This window comes from Coregonus lavaretus, assembly GCF_964263955.1.
Source record: "Coregonus lavaretus genome assembly, contig: SUPER_35_unloc_2, whole genome shotgun sequence".
NCBI classification, from domain to species: domain Eukaryota; kingdom Metazoa; phylum Chordata; class Actinopteri; order Salmoniformes; family Salmonidae; genus Coregonus; species Coregonus lavaretus.
In genome coordinates this window covers 730,417-740,268 of record NW_028167180.1, presented here as the reverse complement: position 1 = coordinate 740,268, position 9,852 = coordinate 730,417, and the positions used below count along the sequence as shown (strand labels likewise).

Here is a 9,852-nt window from a genome sequence, read left to right as displayed (position 1 = left end):
GTCGTCCTCCACTCTCCCGGATCGCCGCTCCACCCAGCTCCATCAGCTCGTGATCCGAGTTGAACTTGGTTGGAACGGGCAGGCCCCCTCCAGGACGTCCTCTGGCCGCCAGCAGGTTGTCCAACCGGATGGCCATGTCCACCCGTTGAGTGAAGGACAACATGGTGTCCCGGCAGCCTAGCTCCCTTTGGATGCCCTCACGTAGATGGCACCCTAAGTGGTTGATGAGGGCCCACTCGTTCCACCCGAACCCAGCTGCTAGAGTACGAAACTCCAGGGCGAAGTCCTGCGTGGTCCTCGTCCCCTGCCTCACGTGGACCAACGGCTCGCCCTGCTCCGCGTCCTCCTGGCCATCCCCGAGGCCGGGAGCTGCGCGTCAAGGGGGGTGGAGCTGCTGGAGCTGCGCGTCAAGGGGGGTGGGTACTGTCACGACTTCCTCCGAAGCTGCCTCCTCTCCTGGTTCGGGCAGGCTTCGGCGTTCGTCGTCACCTGCCTTCTAGCCACTGCCGCTCCTCATCTCATCATTCCATTTGTTTTGTCTTGTCTATTACACACACCTGGTTCAAATCTCCTCATTAGTATGTGTATAAGTGTTCCCTCTGCCCCTTGTCCTTGTGGGTGATTGTTTAATGTGAGGAGAGTGTAGCTCGGTTGAGCTCCATGTATTTTGTATTGCCGGGGTATATTTTCCCCGTGTGCCTGTTTGGTTCCAGTGGCCTGTTTTGCGCACTGGACTGTTTGACGCATTTCTGCGTAACTCTGTATTCCGGAATAAACTCTGTATTCTGTGATTTACCCTCCTGCGCCTGACTCCTTCAAATCACCCATCACAGTTGGTTATAGATTATACAATGGGTGGTTCTAATCCTGAATGCTAATCAGCTGGCATCATTTTTATGGATATGTAAAAGAAAATGTAAATTGAAAAAAGGTCAAAGCTTCAGTTTGAAGTTATTGTGTTAGCTGTGTTGTTGGCTAGCTCCTCTGTCCAACAGTGTCCTGACGAGAGAGCACATTTTCTATGCCAGGCGAAATCGTGCCTCATTAGCTCATTGTTATGTATGTATCCAAATAAATGTCACAAGAAAACCGTTTAAACAAATGCAGCAACTGTTGTTATTCTGGCTGCACAGTTTGACGTGACTGTACGTTAGCCGTAGTTGGGTAGCTAGCAAGGAAGGGATACGAACGTTGTCAGCCAGTATGGCAATGAAACATTTAGAACGAACGACTGGGTCGCATCTGTAGATACAGAACAAAAAGACTGAACGACTGGGTCGCGTCTATAGATACAGAATAAAAAGACTGAACGACTGGGTCGCGTCTCTGGCAAACGAACCAATGGAACGGCCGGTTTGGGTAGTGTCGTATCTGATGAATGGTGGCAATTATTGCTGTCAACACAGAGTTCGCTATGCTGTATCGTGTTAGAGGCTTTTATTAAAATCACGAGGTTTACAGCATAGGTACAGACCCGCGGTGTCCGGAGAACGGCTCCCCGATTGCCCTGGCCGTTCTGCCGTCTCATCGTTTAACCCCTATTTATAAACAATGCAAAAAGAGGGGCGACTCCCTCTTCTGGCCAATCACCAGTCTCCCCTGGGGCATCACCCTCCCAACGCTACATTTGAACTAAGATCATAAAACAACATTCTTTGTTCCTCCAAAACATTTAACAAAGGCATAATCTTCAGATACGATAGTAGCAACCCTAGATTTGTGTCGGGACTATATCTTATGGAAGGATGAAATACTATAAATAAGTTAATCAAAATAACGTTTTTATTGAAAATATGTAAATCATTATTTGAATATGTTGGTAACCCATTGTATAAAAGTGATAATGCCCTCGACTTCATGCGTAACAACACCCATGCCAATATATCCTCCAAACACCTGCTTCTCAGGCATTATCACTTAATTATACTGTCACTGTGTTAGGAACCTGATACAACAATACCAGTGTCAGTCAGTTCCATCAATGTAGGCAGTTTTACAGGAGTTGTAATCATAGAGAGAAACTCAAAAGTGTTATTGCATTGTTTGTGATATACACTACATCTGAAGCACATGCACACTGAAACACACTTCCATCTCCAAACAGGACTGAATGATGAATGTACACTATAGTTAACCACCCCTGGTTCCATATACTGTATGTCTTCATATAACCAATGGCTTGAACGTTTCAGTGTTGCCTTGTGGATCAATATGACAGTGGTGAATACAACTTAGGCTACTTGATGCTTTTAAAATTTTGCTTTTGTGTTTTCCCCCTTTCGTTTATCAAACATGAACAAATTAAGAAAAAAAAAAAAAGTTTTACACTTGCTTATTTCACAAGGTGGTTCCCTCTGAAGACTGATTTTACATGGTGCATGTTTGAATGGATGGCAAACTGGTTGAACTAATGTCTTTCCTTCTTGTTTGAAGGTTCAGTCAACTGTAAATGGTATAAAAAAGTACAATAACAATTTCATGTACTGCACCATTATTGAGGGTTGTTGTATGAAGACAGTATAACTGCCACAAAGAACAGGCAGTTCATAATTCATTTAATGCATTCAAATAACTTATGTAAAATACAATTAATTTTTTTACCACAAACAAAATTCCTGTGAAATGATGGTTGGATGTAAGGAACTGCATACCAAACTAAAATGCCTTGTAACATTATATTTGATATTTAAAGCATTTTCAGTCACATAATAAGTAAGGTCAGGCTGCATAAGACCTATACTACAGCATGACTGTCCATCTCCTTTACAGTAGGCATAATACTACCAACACAGATCCCGTTCCCTCCTCGGGAGCGTGATGAATGATGAATGAATAAGTATAAATAGTTCATATTCATTTCATAGTTATTTCATGGCGCTGTAAATTAAAATGACACTAAAAATACCACTTTACCACTTTTTCATTGTTGAATCCGTCAGGGATTGTAAAATGAACAGTAAACAATAGCTGCTAATTTTCCTGAACATTGTGTTGATGCTTTAAAAATATTGCTTTCGTGATTTGTGTATTTTCTTCATAAAATAATATACAGTATATATAAAACATGGATTAAACACTTTATTAAATTTTTGCACTCTGTTACACTTTCATCATTTTCCAATCGAGTGTCTTTCTGTGCAAACCCAACCCATAGTAACTGGCAGCTTTATAAAAATACACTATACTGCAATGTGAAGTCCAAACCATAGACTCTAAACATTTAGAGTAATTATATTAACCCATAGCCTACAATTTCCGCGGCCCCGCTGAAATCTAATTAACATAACAATAAAAAAATCCCCATCAAAATCCATCTGTTTAAGCTAGAGAGATCTGTTTTTTTTTGTTGCCAGGGCTGCATCAGCAACGTAGTCACGGCAGGAACTGAACACAGGATATACAAGAAATCACCTGACTAGAAAGCAAAAACTTTCTTACGCCCCACATTGCTACACTGTAAACCCTAATAAGTTCACATAACTCAAAAATTATTTTGTAACAGATTACACAAAAATATTTTAGTGATGTTTTTAAATGTTTTAAGTTTACATAAAATAAAAATTATATTTACAGTTGCCTTAAATTATCTCAATGTTATATTATAAATATTGATATTCCTCAACTTATAATTATGGATTAATTCACTTAAAATTTTCAATATTTTTCAACTCATATAATGTGGGAAATACACTCAAAATTTTCAATATTTTTCAACTCATATAATGTGGGAAATACACTCAAAATTTTCAATATTTTTCAACTCATATAATGTGGGAAATACACTCAAAACTTTCAATATTCTTCAACTCATAAATGTGGGAAATACACTCAAAATATTAAATATTCTTCAACTCATATAATGTGTGAAATACACTCAAAATTTTCAATATTCTTCAACTCATAATGTGGGACATGCAATCAAAATTAATTCTAAACTGAAATACTGTCGTCGGTCCATTACACAATTATAATCAGCGAATAATGTTAGAAAACATGAAAGTGACACCACAGTGACAATTTAACTTTTTTTTTATTCAACACAATGTGCTTTTAAAAAGGCACGAATCAAAAGGAGCTCAGTCAAAACAAAGTGCTTGTCATAAATTAAAACAAAAAAGGAAGTGACTCCATAAAAACAAAATGTGTTTTAAAGTACATTAAGTGTTAATAGTTCCATATTCTGATAGTGGTCATTGCTACAGAGGGTAGATTCAGTATTTTCGGTCTCCATATCACATTATTCAGAAAACATTATGATAAAAACTCACAAAGGCTTCATGTTAAAATTCAATAAGATTCTAATTATAATCCATCCTCAACAGCAATAACAACTATTAGAATGTGGAGCCATTTAAAACGTTTTGGCACTTACTGTACCTTGAAGGCTGCAACAAACTTTTTTAAAATAAAACATTCAAATAAAAGTACTGGTTTCTACTGTGCCGTACTTCAACTGGCAACATCAAGGTAAGCATTAGGTCACACAACATTAAACATGTATAGTGCATGAATTCAACAGTCGTTTCCCACAACTACAGTGCAAAAACTTGGGCTTGGCAATACGTCAATGTTGTGATATTTATCTATTAACAATCAATGTATTAAATCTGAGGTAGTAGAGGCAAACAGTGTAACATATTAAACATGAGGTAGAAGAGGCAAATTATTACATTTGTAAAGAGGGGAAAAAAACAAAAAACATCCTCAATACTCAGCTCAACAAATAGTCCATTCTGAGTGATTCACTCATTGAACAAATCATTCTTCAGTGTCAGTAGACGCCCTTTCAGTGGTTTGTTGTCCTCAAGACACATCACAACTTTTTGGATAAATGTGAATGTAAGCTCGAGATTCTTTGGGTACTGTAGGTCTAGTGCATAGACATACCCAAAGAGCAGGATAAATGAGTCAGCCAGGTTTGTGGGACCACTCACAAGTATTTCATCTTCCACGACAATACAGATGCTCTCAGGGCTGAAGAGGGCCGCATCAGTAGTATCATCAGTGACAACTGTCAGGAGAGCCACCGGAGTGTCAGTGAGGTCTGGACCATCTGCTGACTATAAAACACAAATAATACAAAAATGAGTTCAGCCCCTCAAGGATACAAATCATGCTAATGATGTCTAGACATTACGGTCACTTTGCACTTAGACTGCAGCTAAGCTACATGTTTAAACTATTTTCTTTACACATGCTTATTATTTTATGTTAGTTTCACACCTACCTGTAAGCATACTTTTTGTTTAGTGGAATTCTTTATACTTACCTTTTCATTTATGTAATTTCTACATGTCAGTTTGCAGAATAACAACTCAAGGAAACTTCATAAACAGGTTCTGGGGGCTATTCCAGAAAGGAGGTTCAACAAACTGAGCCTAACCCTGAACTCAGAGTTGACTTACCCTGTGAAGTGAAACTGAGTTTTCAGTTACAGAACAGCTGATCTGAGTTAGGTAAGTTGACTCAGAGTACGTTAACTCGGAGTTGAGCTTGTGCCTGACGACTAGTAAAAAGCCATCATCAATGGAGCTCCGATACGGTTATTCACCATGGCAACGGGAGAAAACAGGAAGCAGACATTTTCTGGCTGCGGCTGTTATATAAATCACTGACAGTTTCAGATGCAGTCGTCTTTTCATTTTGAATTTAACATCACTTTATTTTATATTAGCCTTTAAGGAAGTGGTTGAATGTTGTTCAATGTTTTATTTTAGGCTATTTTGTTTTATTTAAAATCGGCTGAAAATGAAATATAAAAACATTTTATCTCATACTCAATGCGGCGACAAACTAGAAACACGGACTTTGAAATTACGTTGTTGGAAAAAATACAATTGGCTATACTGATGGTTTTCACATAACCTGCTTTCTGGAATGCCCCTCTGGTTCTCCTATAGTTCTTTGAGTGATGTCATGTTTAAGCTGACTGAATAGCTAAGCAAAGGGATTGATAGTGAGGCCAGTACACTTACATTACAGGTCCTGAAAAACTTGGAGGCATCTTCACGCAGGTACACAGGAAGTGCACGAAGGACGAGGGCCCGTCTCATATTTACATCACGTTGTTCCTACATGGACAAAAAATATCCATTACAATAATAATTACACAAATATCAAAAACATTCATTGTACACTAATTATAGTAAAAATGAAAATGTTAAAAGATAAGCAAGTTAGTTATTAACAAGCAAAGCATCAAAGTTGTGTGCTTATAGATCTGCTATTTCTGTTGTTGTTCTTTGTATTTAACAAAGTATTAATAAAGGGTTCAAGTGATCAACTGTTGACCCCACAGTTGAGATAAAAACATTTAGAGAAATAGCAAAAGAATGACTGTGGAAACACATAAAATAAAACCAATTATTAGTGTAACCCTCTCACCAGGCTCGAATTTGACTCTCACGATATTACCTTATTTAGAATATCTGAACAGCATGGGATATTAGGTGAGAAGGACATCTCCAATAAGAATCCCTATTGTAAACTTGCTAGGGTGAATGACAAATAGGGTATTAACTTCAGATAGAATGATTATAGACTTGGTTATTGTTATAAGGATATGCTTTCCCATGCATTAAATGAAACTGAAACAGTAAATGACTCCACCAATACAACAGACATAAGGTTCAAGATCTATATTAATCAAATGTTCAATGTATCACATCAAAAGAAATACAAATTATAAACCCCAATGATTTTTCCACAACCCCATGTCCAAATTATTTGCAAGCTTGCTTAAACCCTGGGCGCGCGTTGGAGCTCATAAAAAAAAATGACGACATACATAAAGTCCCGAAGTCCACCCCACATTTGTAGTTACTCACTACTTGTAGATAATGCCTCAGCAAAATATAGTAGTTCTGTGCAGGTGTCCTCACAAGATCCACCGCGAACACAGCTATCAATGCAGCCAGTACTCTGTAGCAGAAACAGACATCCGTTGGAAACCCGAACTGATCGTCACAAGCAATTCTCTCCAAGTCTTGCACGATGCTAGGCTAACCTCTAGGATGTCGAATGTCTCCACAATGCGACGGCAGCTTCAGTCTCCACTTGGTCTTTCTTAACTAAATAATAAACACTCTCTTATAGAAATAAAATCAGGATTTACCTTAAAAAAAAACTCTGTAGGTATGGTTTTGTTCTCTCTTTATCGTTTCCTTTGGTCGTTTTTCCTTCACCAACCCCACTAACGTCTCTCCTCTCCCTTCTTTCAACTTTTCCCTCCCTTTTCTTTCCCGGCAACCAGTCCACTCTCCCATTGGCCACAACTTAACAAGTTAGCTCATTGGTCAAAACTTTAACGAGATACGTGGGAAATTTAAACTTAAAAGTAAACCAACCTATTCACTTGTAAAACATTTTTAAAACATTGCTTCAAAAGAAATGCATTAATGACATTACAAATCAGGAGCTATTCGATCACCTTTTAAATCTAATACCAATGAATTATAACAAATACACTCTATACTTGGTTTTAGGAATGTATTACATTAGTAACACTATTTCATAATACATCCTACCTGAACTGTTAAAAGGATTTCGAGATGATCTCACAACCACACACTTGAGCCTAGGAAGAAATACAAACACAGGCCTGGTTAGCATCATGATAAAACACTCACATTATGTTGTTTAGCATTGTTCGTTTCACGCTAGCACACACGTACACACAGCTCGATAACGTAAAATATTTACTGTGTAAGGCAGACACTTATTGAAATAAGGATACTCACAGTACGCACTTGCATTACCGGCGAACAGCGAAAACTCATGGACCTTGCTCCACCGTCAATATCCCGGGCAAACATGCATTATGGGAAATGTAGTTCATCCAGGAAACCTGCTGATAACGTTACGTTGTAAGATGAAGTAACGTAACGTATTTATCACATATTTAACAACTTCTAAAGTTACAATTACTTGGATTTTTACACTATTTACAACGAATATTCACTGTGCACATTGTACAAATGTATTCCCAGTTCCACATTTAAGACTATCGAAATTCAATTGAAAAAAAAAAAAAAACAGAGTTACTTACCAAATCAGAGGTGATGATAAGATGGCGCTTAAGAAAACGAGGGCAATAAGACTAATGATAAAAACGGAGGTGGTGGTGGTTTCAAGCGGGCAGCATAAAAGTGCGCATTGCAAACAAATTAAAACAAATTAAACTGTGTTCCACATCCACACGGGCGGCCCAAACATCCCCGCATCTCGGCTAAATTCAAGATGGCTGACTCAGCTTTCCTGAGAGAGAGATGACCCACCCACCAGAACGTCATGACGTCGATAACGTCATGACACTACCTAAACTTTTTGAGCGTTCCACACAAATTACCTATAAAATATTGAGCCCTCTTCAATTAAAGTGGCATAAATCTCAACAGAGCTCAAAACTTTATAGTTTGGTCAACTGCATAACGACATTTGACTGTTATGACCTTATTACTTATGAGCTAGTACAACTGTTTGGGAATACAGTGCACCCGTTATGCTAAAAAGCCAAGGACTGGGGCTGGAGAAATTTAAGCACTCTCAAATTCATAGACAGAGCTATAGATGGACTGATATCAAATGTATAGATTTAGGGTGGGTTGCACCAACATGGATTAACTCTTAAACTGGGTTAAATCAAGGTTTATCTATTAATCTTGTTTCACCAAACTTTAAACCTAGTTTTAAATTACTCCTAATTGTAATCGTTCTTCTAAACTAAGGTTAATTTTTACTTTAAACTAAGATCACATTTAATATGGTTGCTCCATTGTTTTTCAATCAAATTTAAATTTAGTTTAGGGATTAAATCTAAGCGTTTTTAAATCAAATTTAAATTTAGATCAGGGATTAAATCTAAACTGCTACTGGAGGAGGTTAAAGTTCGTGTGATAATGTGTTTTGCTCATGTGGCCTCATTTAATGTCAACTAGCCAGCTAACTAATTTCACAAAATAAAATTTCATGAATTTCATAATTTAGCCTGAAGTGAAAACTAGCAAGCTAGAATTGACTGGTGCTGGTTTGTTTCCATAGAAATATAATTTGGACAGATTGTTATAGCATTGCGCAGTGGAAGTATTGTATCCAGGCTGTATCACAATCCGGCAGTGATTGGAAGTTCCATAGGGCGGTGCACAGTTGGCCCAGCGTTGGCCGGGGTAGGCCGTCATTGTAAATAAGAATTTGTTCTTAACTGACTTGCCTAGTTAAATAAGTAAATAGATAAATAAATAAAACTAATGGTGAATCATTATGACACGTCACTAATCATAGTTTAGTTATTCAACCTTAGATTAACTCATCCAGGTTTAAAATGAAGTGGTTCAACATCTCTGATTAATTATAAACTTAGATTGATTTACAATGTCTAGAGTTTGTCTAATCTAAAATGAATTTAAACCATGTTGGTGCAAGCCACCCTTAACCATGTTTTGAGTCTATACGGTGTTTGTTTACATTGACGTTGTTTACAAACAGAGTAAAACAAGTTTAGCCCTTGATTCAATCAGATCAAGGCGATAGCCGACACCCGCATAGCTATCTTTTGGCGGTGTCGCAGCTGCTCTTGTGATTCAAACACTTATCAAGAGAATATCCATGGTCATCCCTACCGCCTCTGATCTGCCGGACTCACTAAACACAGATGCTTCGTTTGTAAATGATGTCTGACTAATGGAGTGTGCCCCTGGCTATCCGTAAATAAATACAAAACAATAATTTTAAATGATTTTTACTTTGACTTTTGATACTTAAGTTTATTTAAAACCAAATACTTTTAGACTTTTACTCAAGGAGTATTTTACTGGGTGACTTTCACTTTTACTTGAGTCATTTTCTATTAAGGTA

At 37.8% G+C, this 9,852-nt stretch overlaps 1 long non-coding RNA gene across 5 annotated transcripts; it reads right to left on the bottom strand.

Moving 5' to 3' along the window:
• Positions 1-4,011: 4,011 nt before the first annotated feature.
• Positions 4,012-8,455, bottom strand: LOC311110256. Of its 5 annotated transcripts, none has more exons than XR_014610690.1 (6): positions 8,048-8,455; positions 7,749-7,849; positions 7,527-7,576; positions 6,828-6,921; positions 5,976-6,071; positions 4,012-5,060 (listed from the first exon to the last, which is right to left on the bottom strand). It is a non-coding gene; the product is annotated as an uncharacterized lncRNA (long non-coding RNA). The 5 variants fall into 5 exon arrangements; XR_014610691.1 differs by having other exon boundaries at positions 7,740-7,846; positions 8,048-8,453; XR_014610692.1 differs by having other exon boundaries at positions 7,740-7,849; positions 8,048-8,452.
• Positions 8,456-9,852: the final 1,397 nt, after the last annotated feature.